The following is a 12,867-nucleotide window of genomic DNA, read 5'->3' as shown; positions in this document are numbered from 1 at the left end:
GGGGGTATGGTATGGGGAGGGGAATTCATACAAAGAGTGCAATAGGTCAGGCTAGAGTTGGAGCAATAATATATGGGGAATGGCAGATGCTAATAGTCATAGTGGTTCTTTAATAAAAAGTTGTATTGCATCTGCAAAGGGTTGAAGTAGTCCGTACTGACCTACAATGTTAGGTCCTTTGCAGAGTTGTATATAACCTAAAATTTTTCTTTCAATTTATTTGAATGAAATAAACAAATGATTTTAATTTCATTTTCCTTGAACTTTTTGAAATCCCTTTATATAATCTACATTTTTTTCAGTTCTGAAATCCGATGGTGATTTTCCCAGGAGATTACCATTACATTTGTTTTGTAACTTTGCTACAGTGTCAAGCACACTCTCTCCCCAACAATTGCAAAGTACAAAAAAAAAACCACAATAAATATTTGCTGTTTATGGTTAATAACTTCACTTTAGGGTGAATAGCTTCTAGAATGCCAATTAAGGTTCTTAAAATAATCAAGTCTAATATTACTTCTGTGTATTCATAAATGTTGCATTTATTTAAGTCACAAAATTATGAGAGAAGAGACTGTTTATTGATTTGTTCGCTTATAGCAGGTTGATGGTGAAGTACGTAGTTCTGTTTTGTTTTTTTGTTTGTTTGTTTGTTTTTTTTTTTTTTTGAGACGGAGTCTCACTCTGTCGCCTGGGCTGGAGTGCAGTGGCCGGATCTCAGCTCACTGCAAGCTCCGCCTCCCGGGTTCACGCCATTCTCCTGCCTCAGCCTCCCGAGTAGCTGGGACTACAGGCGCCCGCCACCTCGCCCGGCTAGTTTTTTGTATTTTTTAGTAGAGACGGGGTTTCACCGTGTTAGCCAGGATGGTCTCGATCTCCTGACCTCGTGATCCGCCCTTCTCAGCCTCCCAAAGTGCTGGGATTACAGGCTTGAGCCACCGCGCCCGGCCACATAGTTCTGTTTTAATGTTGCAACATATTGATATGAACGCACTTATTGCCTATCTCTTCACCCATGCCTTTGGGCATAGATCAAATGGCATCAAATCCATGAATCGTTCTGCCTCTTCCCTACATGGTCCTTTTGAAGCCAGTGCAAGGTAGACCTGTTTCTGCATGACTTTTGAGTTCCATTTCAACAGCCCTGCTTGAAAATCCAGTTACTATGGTGATATGTACCACTGCAAATAATCTCCTCCTCAGCAACTGAAGTTATACCCTTCTCGGTAAAAGTGGTATCTATGGCTTAATGGTTCAGCAAAAGGCCGACAGATCTATGGTCTTATTTCCAACTGAGAGGTTTTTAATAAGTAGTTTGAGCTCCTGGAATCTGAGAAGACTAAACAGCTTCTGTCTAAATTTAGCAGGGTCAATCTTAAAGGACATTTCCTGGACAGATCAAATACTATATTCATTGGAATATGCTGTATCAGCATGCTGCCATTTGACTCTTTTCTGAGGCAGGAGAAAAAAAACAGGCTGTCCCCTGAGTCTTTCAAAAGAAAAGAAAACTGACATCCATGGAATAGACACCCCTCCCCAGTGTGATTTTCCCGTCAAAGGCCCCCATCAGTCCAGCCCCAACTCAGCCAGGTGCTCCCCCAGCAGGACTCCCACCAGCACTTCGAGGCTGTGGTTCTAGCTCTTACTCTCTGAAAAGGTAGGGCCAGTGGCAAGAGGGCAGATTTTCTATCGCTGCTGAGATGTGATCTTCTTGGCATTCTGGTGGCATTTCCAAACACATTTTCCTTAAATAAATATTGGTCTAGACAAGGATTAGGTTCAGTAACAGCATGTGTCAGGGGCTATATAGGATTGGAGTTGATTTGCCACATTAATATCCTCTGTGTTCTATTTATATGACAAAACCATAATACATTCTCAGTTCTGGACAACTAACTTAAAATAGAACTGTCGTAAAACAAATTGTTACATAACTTTGTAAACTACTAAAATACCAATACTTCAAAAGATAGAAATGGCCTCCTTCTTCATACGCATCCAGCCTTCCTAGCATAATAACAGGCATGATGCTTAGTAGTGTTTTGGGGTGAATGAGTGGGTAAGACGTTAATAAATTTAATTCAAAAGTCTTCCGATATGGGAACATTTTAAAATATGTGGTACTTATTTATCACAGTTCATCTGCAGCTGTTTTTAGGAGAGATGTTTCCAAAGCCTAGGTGTAACTACTGGTCAAGCCCTCCCATAAAGGTACTAACAAATAAGGAAAACAAGAAAGCTATGCGTTAATAAAGTGAACCAGTAAAAATTATTATTACAGTCTCAGACTGCAAATTAACAGGGTCACAGTCTGTAAGTAAGAATATCTGATGACATAAGCAGTAACATCCTAAATTAATATCTGCTCTGGGGTAAAACTACACAGCTTGAGGCAAAATGCAGCCTGCTGGCAATTCTCTAGTGCGCACCGTTAGTGATAAGGCTGAATCAGCAAATATTTTTATCATTAGATGATCATTCTATGTTGGAGACTATGGTTTTAATTGTGATCTCTATTTATAATTACTAATCAAAATGTCATGAACCAAATAACTATCTCTTAATAATATGGCACTATATTCTTCACTCTGATAAAAGATTTAACCCTTGGCTGTGTGTGTGTGTGTGTGTGTGTGTGTGTATGTGTGTGTGAGGTTGGCTACAAAGTCTCAGTCAGCCATGAGTCATTGTTTATTTGAAACCTTTCCTTGATAGCTAAGTTGTAACTCCAGATCAAAATGCTGAGAAACTCGTTACCTAAGCTCAGTGACCATTTTCCTGCCTCATTTAGAGATGATCACAGTTTCTTTTAATCTAACTTAAAAAAAAGTTACTGAATATCAAATTCATGAATTGTGTTGTTTTCCATCAAATCATTTTGCAAAACATTTTAAAAATAGGCTTCTAAAGCATAGAGTTAACTTGCTTTTTCTCCTTCCTTAGATCCCCAAGGAGCCTACCGTTCTAGTTTTCTTTCTTTTTTCTCTTTGCTGTCTCTTGCTGAGGTTGCTTTTCCTCTAGTTTCATAAATATAAGTGTTACTTAATGCTCTGTCATAGAGCTCAGTTCTCCACATTTTTCCGTGTGATCTCAACAACTTCTCACCTCTTCCACCATAGTGCCGTGGACGTGACTCCCCAAATCTGCATCTCTCACCCTACATTCTCTTCTAAGCTCCAGGCCTGCCAGCTAGAAATCTCTATTCAAACACTATAAACAATGTGTATCTGTTTCATAAAATACTCTGAACAATATGTGTCTGTTTCTCCCATCTTGCCCTCAAACAATCTCCTCCTGACATTTCTTCACATTATATAATACCTCTTTTAGGTGCCATAGCCCCAAATCTCAGAATTATTTTTCATTCCTTCCCCTCCTTGTATCCCACATCAAATTAGTTCCATCCTTCAGGTTATTTCTGGATTTTCCTATTTTTTTTCTTCCTGGTCTTTTCTAGTCCAGCTGTCATAATTTTAATTCCCATCACCTTCCACTTACTATATTAATGTGACTGGTCACCGAATTCCTCACTCCAGTTAAGCAAACTAGCACTTCCTAAAGTGACTGATGCGCTTAATATACGACATCATATACAGCATTGAATTTTTAAGTTTTTCCACCAGTTGTAAATGTGTATGTATGTGTACATCTCTATTTAAACCATCTGGCTGTTTAAAGTTTTCATGTCATTTATTCCAATAACTGGAACTTTCATATATTGCTGGTGAGAATATAAAATAGTATAACCAGTTTGAAAAACTGCTTCGTAGTTTCTTATAAAGTTAGATGTATAACCTACCGTATGTCTCAGCCATTCCATTCCTGGTATTTACTTAGAAGAAATGTTTTAAGTCATTTTGCTAGTCACTCTAAAGCATCAAATTAACCAGTCATTAAACCAGTGTTTTTCAACACATAACAAAGATGCATGCATGCACTTTTGTAATGTTTCACAGCTTTTAAAATCAAGCATTTTAAAGTTCTTAGAAGACAAACAGAACTCAGAGAATGGCATGTTTGAGGAAAACAGATCCCATCCTCTCTAATTACATTAAAGAAACAGGCAGGACAATTTTTTAAGTGTACAATACATACAGATTGCTAACCACAGGCACACTGGACAACTGATCTCTAGAACTTATTTTGCATAACTTTATACCCATTGAACAGCAACTGCCTCTTTCCCCTTACATCATCCCTTGGCAAGCACCATTCTACTTTCTAAATCTATGGGATTGACTATTTTAGATAACCTATGTAAGTAGAATCAATCATTGCTTTTCCTTCTGTGACCGGCTTATTTCAGTTAGCGTAATGTCCTTCATGTTTATCCATGTCGTAGCATATGGATGGATTTCATCCATGCTGTAGCATAGGAAAGATTTTCTTGTCTTTTGAGACTGAATAATATTCCATATTGTCTTTATCCATTTATCCATTGATGGACTTTTAGGTTGTTCCCATACCTCGGCTATCGTGCATAATGCTATAATGAGCACAGATATAATGCATATATCTCTTTGAGATCTTGATTTCAAGTATTTTAGATATATACCTCGAAGTGGAAGTGCTGGATCATAAGATAATTCTATTTTTAATTTTGCTGCTTCCCATAAGAACTGCTGAATTTTACCTTCTTTCCAATAGTGCATGCAAGGTTCCCAATTTCTCCACATCCTTGCCAAAACTTACCTTTTTTTTTGCGGGGTGGGGAGGTAATAGCCATCCTAACATCACCTTCATTTTCTAAACAGCTTTAACGAGGTATAATTTACACCACAAAATTCAACCATTATAAATATAAAATTCAATTTCGGTAAATTTATGGAATTGTGCAACCATTCTAAAATCCAGTTTTGAACACTTCCATCACTCCAAAAGCGCAATCATTCTTTATTACAGTTAATCCGTGTCCAAACCCTAGTCCTAGGCAACAACTGATCTGCTTTCTTTATAAATTTGCCCTTTCTTTACAGCTTATAAAAATGAAATTCCACAATATATAATCTTTTGTATCTGCCTTCCTTCACAGAGCATAATGTTTTTGAGATTACTCCTTATTGAAGTAGATGTAGTTCATGCCCTATGCCCTTTAACTGCAGGATATTATTTCTCTCTTTTTTTCTTTTTTCTTTTTCTTTTTCTTTTTCTTTTTTAAGACAGAGTCTCACTCTGTCACCCAGGCTGGAGTGCAATGGTGCAATCTCAGCTCACTGCAACCTTTGCCCTCCAGGTTCAAGCGATTCTCCCTGCCTCAGTCTCCAGAGTAGCTGAGATTACAGGTGCCCACCACCATGCCCGGCTAATTTTTTGTATTTTTGATAGAGCTGGAGTTTTGCTATGTTGACCAGGCTGGTCTCGAACTCCTAACCTCAGGTGATCCACCTGCCTCGGCCTCCCAAAGTACTGGGATTACAGGCGTGAGCCACTGCACCTGGCTACAGAATATTATTTCATCATGTGCATATACCTCATCTGATTTTTTTCACTCACTAGTTAATAAACGTTTGGGTTGTTTACAGCCTTCAGTTATTGTGAAGAATGTTCCCATGAACATTTCTGTACAGATCTTTGTGCAGATGTATGTTTTATTTCTCTTGTGCCTATTCTTAAGAGTGGTTGCCTTCATTTTTGATAAATATTTCTACTAAACAGAAAATTCTAGTTTGACAGGTTGTTCTTTTCTTTATTTTAATGATGCACTACAGTCTTCTAGCTTGTGTTCTTTCACAGGAAAACTCTGCTGCCATTGTTTCTTTCTGTGTAAAGTGCCTTTTTTCCTCTGGCTGCTTCTAAGATTCTCTCATTATAATTAGTTTTAAATTATTTGATTATGAAGTATCAGGGTAGTTTTCTTCATGATCCTTGTGCTTCAGGTTTGGTGACCTTCCTTAATCAGTCAGTTTACCTTTTTATCAAATTTGAACATTTCTGGCCATTATTCTTCAAAATTTTTGGGCCACATCTGTCTCTTGCATATCCTTCATGTACTCAAAATACATGTCTATGTGACTGCTTAAGGTTCTCTCAAGCTCATCACGAATGGTCTGTTCACTTTATTTATTTATTTATTTATTTATTTTCAGACAGAGCCTCACTCTTTTGCCAGACTGGAGTGCAATGGCACGATCTCGGCCCACTGCAACCTCCGCCTCTCAGGTTCAAGTGATTCTCCTGCCTCAGCCTCCCAAGTAGCTGGGACTACAGGTGCTCACCACCACACCCGACTAATTTTTGTATTTTTAGTAGAGAGTGGTTTCACCATGTTGGCCAGTACAGTCTCAATCTCTTGACCTTATGATCTGCCCGTGTCGGCCTCCCAACGTGCTGGGATTACAGGTGTGAGCCACCACGCTTAGACAGTCTGTTCAAATTTTTTTAGTCTTTTTTCTCTCTGTGTTTTATTTTGGATAGTTTCTGTTGCCATTTCTTCAAGTTCACTAATATTTCCTTCTTGAAGGTTTAATCTGCCACTTATTCCATCCATGTATATTTCATCTCACACATAGCTTTCATCTATAAAATTTTGAGTCTGTTTTTTATGTCCTGTGTCTCAACATGTGTTAAATCTTTCCACTAGTTTCTTGAATGTATGAAACACAGAATTCTTTTTAATAGCCTCCATTATCTTTCATTTCTGGAACAGACTGATTGACTGATTTTTCACCTAATTATGGGCTATATATTTCTGGTTCTGTGCAACCCTGGCAACTTTTCATTGCATGCTAGTCCTTGTAAATTCTGCCTTTTGGAATGTTCCATGATGTCAGGGAATACATTTTTCCTATTTTCCATCTTTGTATCTAGCATAGTTGCTGACTCAGCAAAGACTAAACTATTTGTTGAATAAGGATCCTAAAAGAAAAGAATGAAATTCAGTTATCTATTTTCCTTCTATTTCTACTGGGGAAAATTAGTATTTTTAATGTAATTTTAACTTTTATTTTAAATTAAGGAGGTACATATGCAGGTTTGCTATGTGGGTATGTTGCATAATGTTGAGGTTTGAAGTACGAAGGATCCATTCCATCACCCAGGTAGTAAGCATAGTACACAATAAGCCATTTTTCAATCCTTCTCACCTCCCACCCTCCCCACTCTAGCAGTGCCCAGTGTCTGTTATTCCTATCTTTATGGGTACTCAGTACCCAGTGTTTAGCCTCCTATTTGTAAGTAGAACACGCAGTATCTGGTTTTATGTTTCTGCGTTAATTCACTTAGGATAATGGCCTCCAGCTGCATCCATGTTGCTGCAAAGGACATTATTTCTTTCTTCTATGGCTGTGTAGTATTCCATGTTGTATATGTACATTTTCTTTATCCAATGCACCACCAATGGGCACCTGGGTTGACTTCAGGTCTTTGCTATTGTGAATAGCGCTATGAAGAACATCTGTCCTTTTGGTAGAACAATATATTTTTCTTTGCGTATATACCCACTAATGGGATTGCTGGGTGGAATGGTAGTTCTGTTTCAAGTTCTTAAAAAATTTCCAAACTGCTTTCTGTGGGGGCCGAACTAATCTGCATTCCCACCAACAGAGCATAAGCATTCCCCTATCTCCACAGCCTCACCAGCATCTGTTAGTTTTGTTTTGAGACAGAACCTTGCTCTATTGCCCAGGCTGGAGTGCAGTGGTGCAATCTCAGCTCACTGCAACCTTTGCCTCCTGAGTTCAAGCAATTTTCCTGCCTCAGCCTCTCGAGTAGCTAGGATTACAGGTGTGTGCCATCACACCTGGCTAATTTTTGTATTTTTTAGTACAGACGGGGATTCGCCATGTTGGCCAGGCTAGTCTTGAACTCCTGGCCTCAAGTGATCCACCTGCCTCAGCCTCTCAGAGTATTGGGATTGCAGGCATGAGCCACTGCACCCAGCCACTCTGTTAGATTTTTACTTTTTAATAATAGCCATTCTGACTGATGTGAGATGGTATCTCATTGTGGTTTTGATTCGCATTTCTCTAATGATCAGTGATGTTGAGCTTTTACTCATATGATCATTGGCCACATGTATGTCGTCTTTTGAGAAGTGTCTATTTGTGTCCTTTGCCTACTTTTTAATAGGGTTCTTTTTTTTCTTGTACATTTGTTTAAGTTCCTCATAGATGCAGGATATTAGACCTTTGCCAGATGCATAGCTGGCAAAAATTTTCTCCCATTCTGTAATTTGTCTGTTTACTCTGCCGGTAGTTTCTTTTGCAGTGCAGAAGCTCTTTAGTTTAAATAGCCAGTGTCCAGAATGGCATTCCCTAGATTTTGTTTGTTTGTTTGTTTGTTTTTGACAGATAGTATCTTGCTCTGTTCCCCAAGCTGGAGTGTGGTGGGGTGATTTAGCTCACTGCAACCTTAAACTTCTAGGCTCAAGTGATCCTCCTGCTTCAGCTTCTCTAGTAGCTGGGAATAGGTACATGCCACTACACCCGGCTATGTTTTTTTAAATTTTTTTGTAGAGATGGGGTTTTCTTCATTGCCACATTGTTCTCACAAACTCCTGGCTTCAAGCAATCTTCCCACCTCAGTCTCCTGAAGCGTTGGGATTACAGGCATGAGTTACCACGCCCAGCCAAAATTAATATTTTTATGATGGCAGTGCTAGAATTCATTTTAGGGAGGAACTATCGTTGTTAGTTTTAAGGATAGAAATTGAGACTCACAAAGCATGAGTTAACAGTAAACAAAGCAATAATGGACACAGCTAAATTTATTTTCATGATGAATAATCAGGAATTTGAGGGTGGATTTTGAATGAAGAAAAAATAGAAGATGGGAGAAATAAGAGATAAACAGTTAAAAATGCAGTAGAGAGTCTGAACGACATTCAAGGTCAGGAATGATTAACATTTAAAGTTCTTTGCATTACTAAGAAGTAAATCTGCCACCTCTCCGAAACTTCAGTGAAGTCTGATGCTTGCATGCCTCCTGAAAGTGTTGTTGTTGGTTGTAGTTGGTTTTGCCAAAGAAATAAATGAAGGACTAAGTCCTATATTTGAACTATGGACAAAGCGGGAATAAAGAAACATCCAGAAGGCATACAAGAAAAAAAGGATTCAGTGGAAACAGATAATGAAAGCCAAACTGATCATGAGAATAAACTTTTCCTTGCCTCAATATTTCTCAGGAATTTGGAGGAAAAGCATGGAAATTTTCTCAGGACATGAATTACGGGTTCAATTCAATTTTATTACCACTTAAACAGCTAAAAAAGACCTTGCTGTGCATAGATTTCTAGATGGGCATAGATCTCTCTACCAGGCAACACCTCATTTTCACCAAACAGAGGTGTTTACTTTTACTATCAGCATTAAAATCACCCATAATCATTAATTTGTCCACAGTTTTACTTTTCAACAGCCCTAATGTACACGCTTTCCATTACTCCTCCTTTTCAGATGCTGCCTCTGCTCACTACTGTCTCATCACAGACTTTTCTACCTACCAGATGGTGGTGTGTGCCTTTCCTTCTTTGTATTCATACTCCCTACAGTGCGCACTGCATAAACACCGAGTGCAATAAACATTTCAGCTGCTCAAAAATTGTTCTAAAATTTATGGCAGAGTCCGTTCCATTTGGGAAAGGCAGCACACATGTATTAGTGCAACAAAAGACACAGTAAAATAACACCACCAATTAACAGGGCTAAAGTTAGCAACATTCCTTCACGTTTTGTTTTCTGCACCTCTCCCCACCTTCGTATTAGAAAAACCAAGGATGCTGGGAATATAATAGGTCTGTTAACCATGCAGGTTGTCAAAGAGATACTGAGCCTTGGTTAACCCTGATGACCTCTCCAAATGATAATAATTAACACCTTTGAAGAAAGAAAGTTAAGTACTCAAATAGAGTGCTTAACATACCAGAATGAGTAACTCTGGACATGGAGTTGTGGAGGATTTTATTAGGGAAAGTCTCATAAATGAGGTGCCATATGAATTGCATCATGAAAGAAAAAGAAGAGTTTGCCAGACAAGTAAAAAGGGGAGAACTATTCTAGGCAGAGAAAGCACTGCATTCAAAGATTCACAAACGAGAAGAAACTAAATGTCTTTTGTGGACAGCAGGAAGTTGAAAAATTCTGTAACATGAGGAGAGGTTTTAAGGACAAGTTATTAAAGAACCTATTCCAAAGATGACAGTTCTCGGAAATCCCCTTTAAAGAGTTTGTTCAGGCAATGGTGTGAACCAATTATTAAACAAATAGACAACCAAAAACAAGCACTGTAGGCTTTGCACTTTCGTTCCTGGAATTTCTCCAAACTACAACCTCATTGCCCACTGAAGATAATTCCAGGACCCTGGAAAGTCCAGACATTACCAGTTCACTCTCTCAGGCTGCCCTTTGCGTCAACAACTTGCCTCATCTCATGACTCAGACCCTACATTGATCTTCTTGACTTTGGGTATATGCCTTCTGGTTCTGTTCACCATGATCTCTGGAAAGAGCTTTATGCCCTCCTCTCCTCCTCTCACCACTGTCACCCTGCACACACACACACACACACACACACACATACACACACACACCCTACCTTAGGTTACAAAACAGTTACCTTCTGTGTCTCCACTTTCCAAGCTGTCCTCATTACACACTAGAGTCAGACAATTAACAATGAAAAGTCAAAGGACGTTTTCAAGCAAAAGAACAACGTGCTAGAATTATCAAGAGTACTGACACTGGACATTTTTTCTTATGAAATATGAAAGCAATAGTCATTAAAAAGTTGAAGTTCAAAAAAAATAGCCAGATAAAATTTTAGCAAACATTCTCAGATGATTAGCCTATGAGTGACAAGGTATTACAAACTACTTAAGGGTATAACAACACACCCCAACACAATAAAAATAGTAAGCTGTTCAGATTTTTCAGAATTAGATACTTGTCTAAATCCATCCTATTCCCCCCTACCGTTCATCTATGTGAATTTTATTAACAAAAGTAACACATAAAGCAGAGGGAAAGAGACAGAGAAGGAAGGGTGTAGTGCAAGATAACAAATAAGTACTCATTACAGGACCGCAATGCAAACTAATATTAAAACCTAAATCTCCATAGCATGAACTTCGGGAGATTTGCATGGCATTTAGAAATCATTTATTATTGGTTTTTCTGCACTTATAGATAAATGAAACCAGGAAAATCTCCATTTTCCCAGCTGCAAATTTTCTGAGTATGGTGTAATATTAAGCTATTGGGTTGAAGAGTGTTGTTCACAGTAACTACTAGTTTTGAATATAATATAAATAATCAGCATGAAATAGTATTCTTGGACCCCTCGTTGTAATCAACATGTCATTGTTACAATATTATGGTACCCAAATAAAGTAGAGTCTCCTCATTCTAATTTTTGAATGTGTTTAAAGAACAAATTATAATAATTTCCAAAAGCATGAAGGACAGCTTTGTGAGATTTCATCTTTCTACTAAAAATGATAAGAAATTCACTAATGAGTCCATTAGACAGAGTCCATTAAAGGTGACAGGGCAAAGATCTCTTGGAGATTTCATCAAGTGGAGACAATATGCAAAATTAACTCAGCGTCCCTTCAGCTTCCCTGTGCTCAACAGGAAATGAGGTTTGAGTGACAACTTTATTTAGCAAGTCAAGGGTGGTTGAAAATTTTATGAAATGGTGCAACTCACATGCAAAACAGAGCAGATATTTATTAGAAGAATTTGATGTGATACAGTGAAAAATGTGAATAACTCTCATTAGCTATTAGTTAATAAAGGGCGTGAAATATAAATTAGCAAGCTTGATATGCATAAAGTTGACTTTTGTTGGCAATAGTAGCCTTATCACTGTATGTTCATTAATATGGATCTCATTTATTGTCCGGTATCCTTTTATAGTCAACTCATTTGAAATCATAATAGTTCCTATTAGTTAGGCTTCATTTAAAACTATCACTGATTGTTTAGACATCCATCCTTAGAAATGTATTTATAATTACAATTCTTGGGTCCCAGAGATTTTGTTTCAGTGAAGAACAAATTTTTATTTTAAGAAAATGTGTCATATACACAGATATACAAAACAGGGTTACTGATACTTGGACAACTCAGAAGATAGAATTCTACATTTTAAAACGGTTAGTGGAAATATTTTCATGTGAAAAACCATGAAGCCATGTGGCCTAAAATCCACTGCAGATAATAATACACATGTATAAATTTTATGATAAAAATACAAACATTAATATTTTATATATATTGTTTCATTATATAATATTATTATTAAAGAAAATAAATTTTTAAGAAAGAATACAAAGACAAAGCCTAATTTTATTAAAGCCCTGCTATTGTAGTGATGACAAGACTCAACATTCACAGAATAATAACCAAACGTTTACTAAATGTTTTATACTTTTTAATATCTTACCAATATGTAAATTCAACAGAGATTTGTGTATATTTAGGATGTTTTGACAAAATAATTATCCTTCTCTAACAATATCTAAATTGTGAATATGTGAACCAAAATAGCACTTTAAAAAAAAATAGGATGTAGCTGGCAAATTCAGTATATTCTGGTTTCCATTATTTTAAAATTAAATGCTTAATGTGCTTAATGTGAGCTCCACTCTGGGGTACTTCCGTTATTTGACTATGGCAACCCATGTGTCTCATAAACTAGCATGTTACAGGAAACAAGCCCGGGATATATAACCCTAGCAATTAAAATGAATCACTTTCACAGAGGTACCCCCCAATCAGGAGACCCTACTTCCCCAGCTGTTTAACTATCATGAAGTTTAGTTCAAACTTGTTATCTGATGACTGTCCCCCAGTCCAGACTTTTTCAGTTTTTTCCTGATATCATCGTACTGCTTCCTCCAGCTCCAGTATTTTTTTGTGTGTGTGA

This window comes from Rhinopithecus roxellana, chromosome 10 (genome assembly GCF_007565055.1).
Source record: "Rhinopithecus roxellana isolate Shanxi Qingling chromosome 10, ASM756505v1, whole genome shotgun sequence".
Classification (NCBI taxonomy): Eukaryota; Metazoa; Chordata; class Mammalia; order Primates; family Cercopithecidae; genus Rhinopithecus; species Rhinopithecus roxellana.
Note: the sequence above shows the minus strand (reverse complement) of the source record.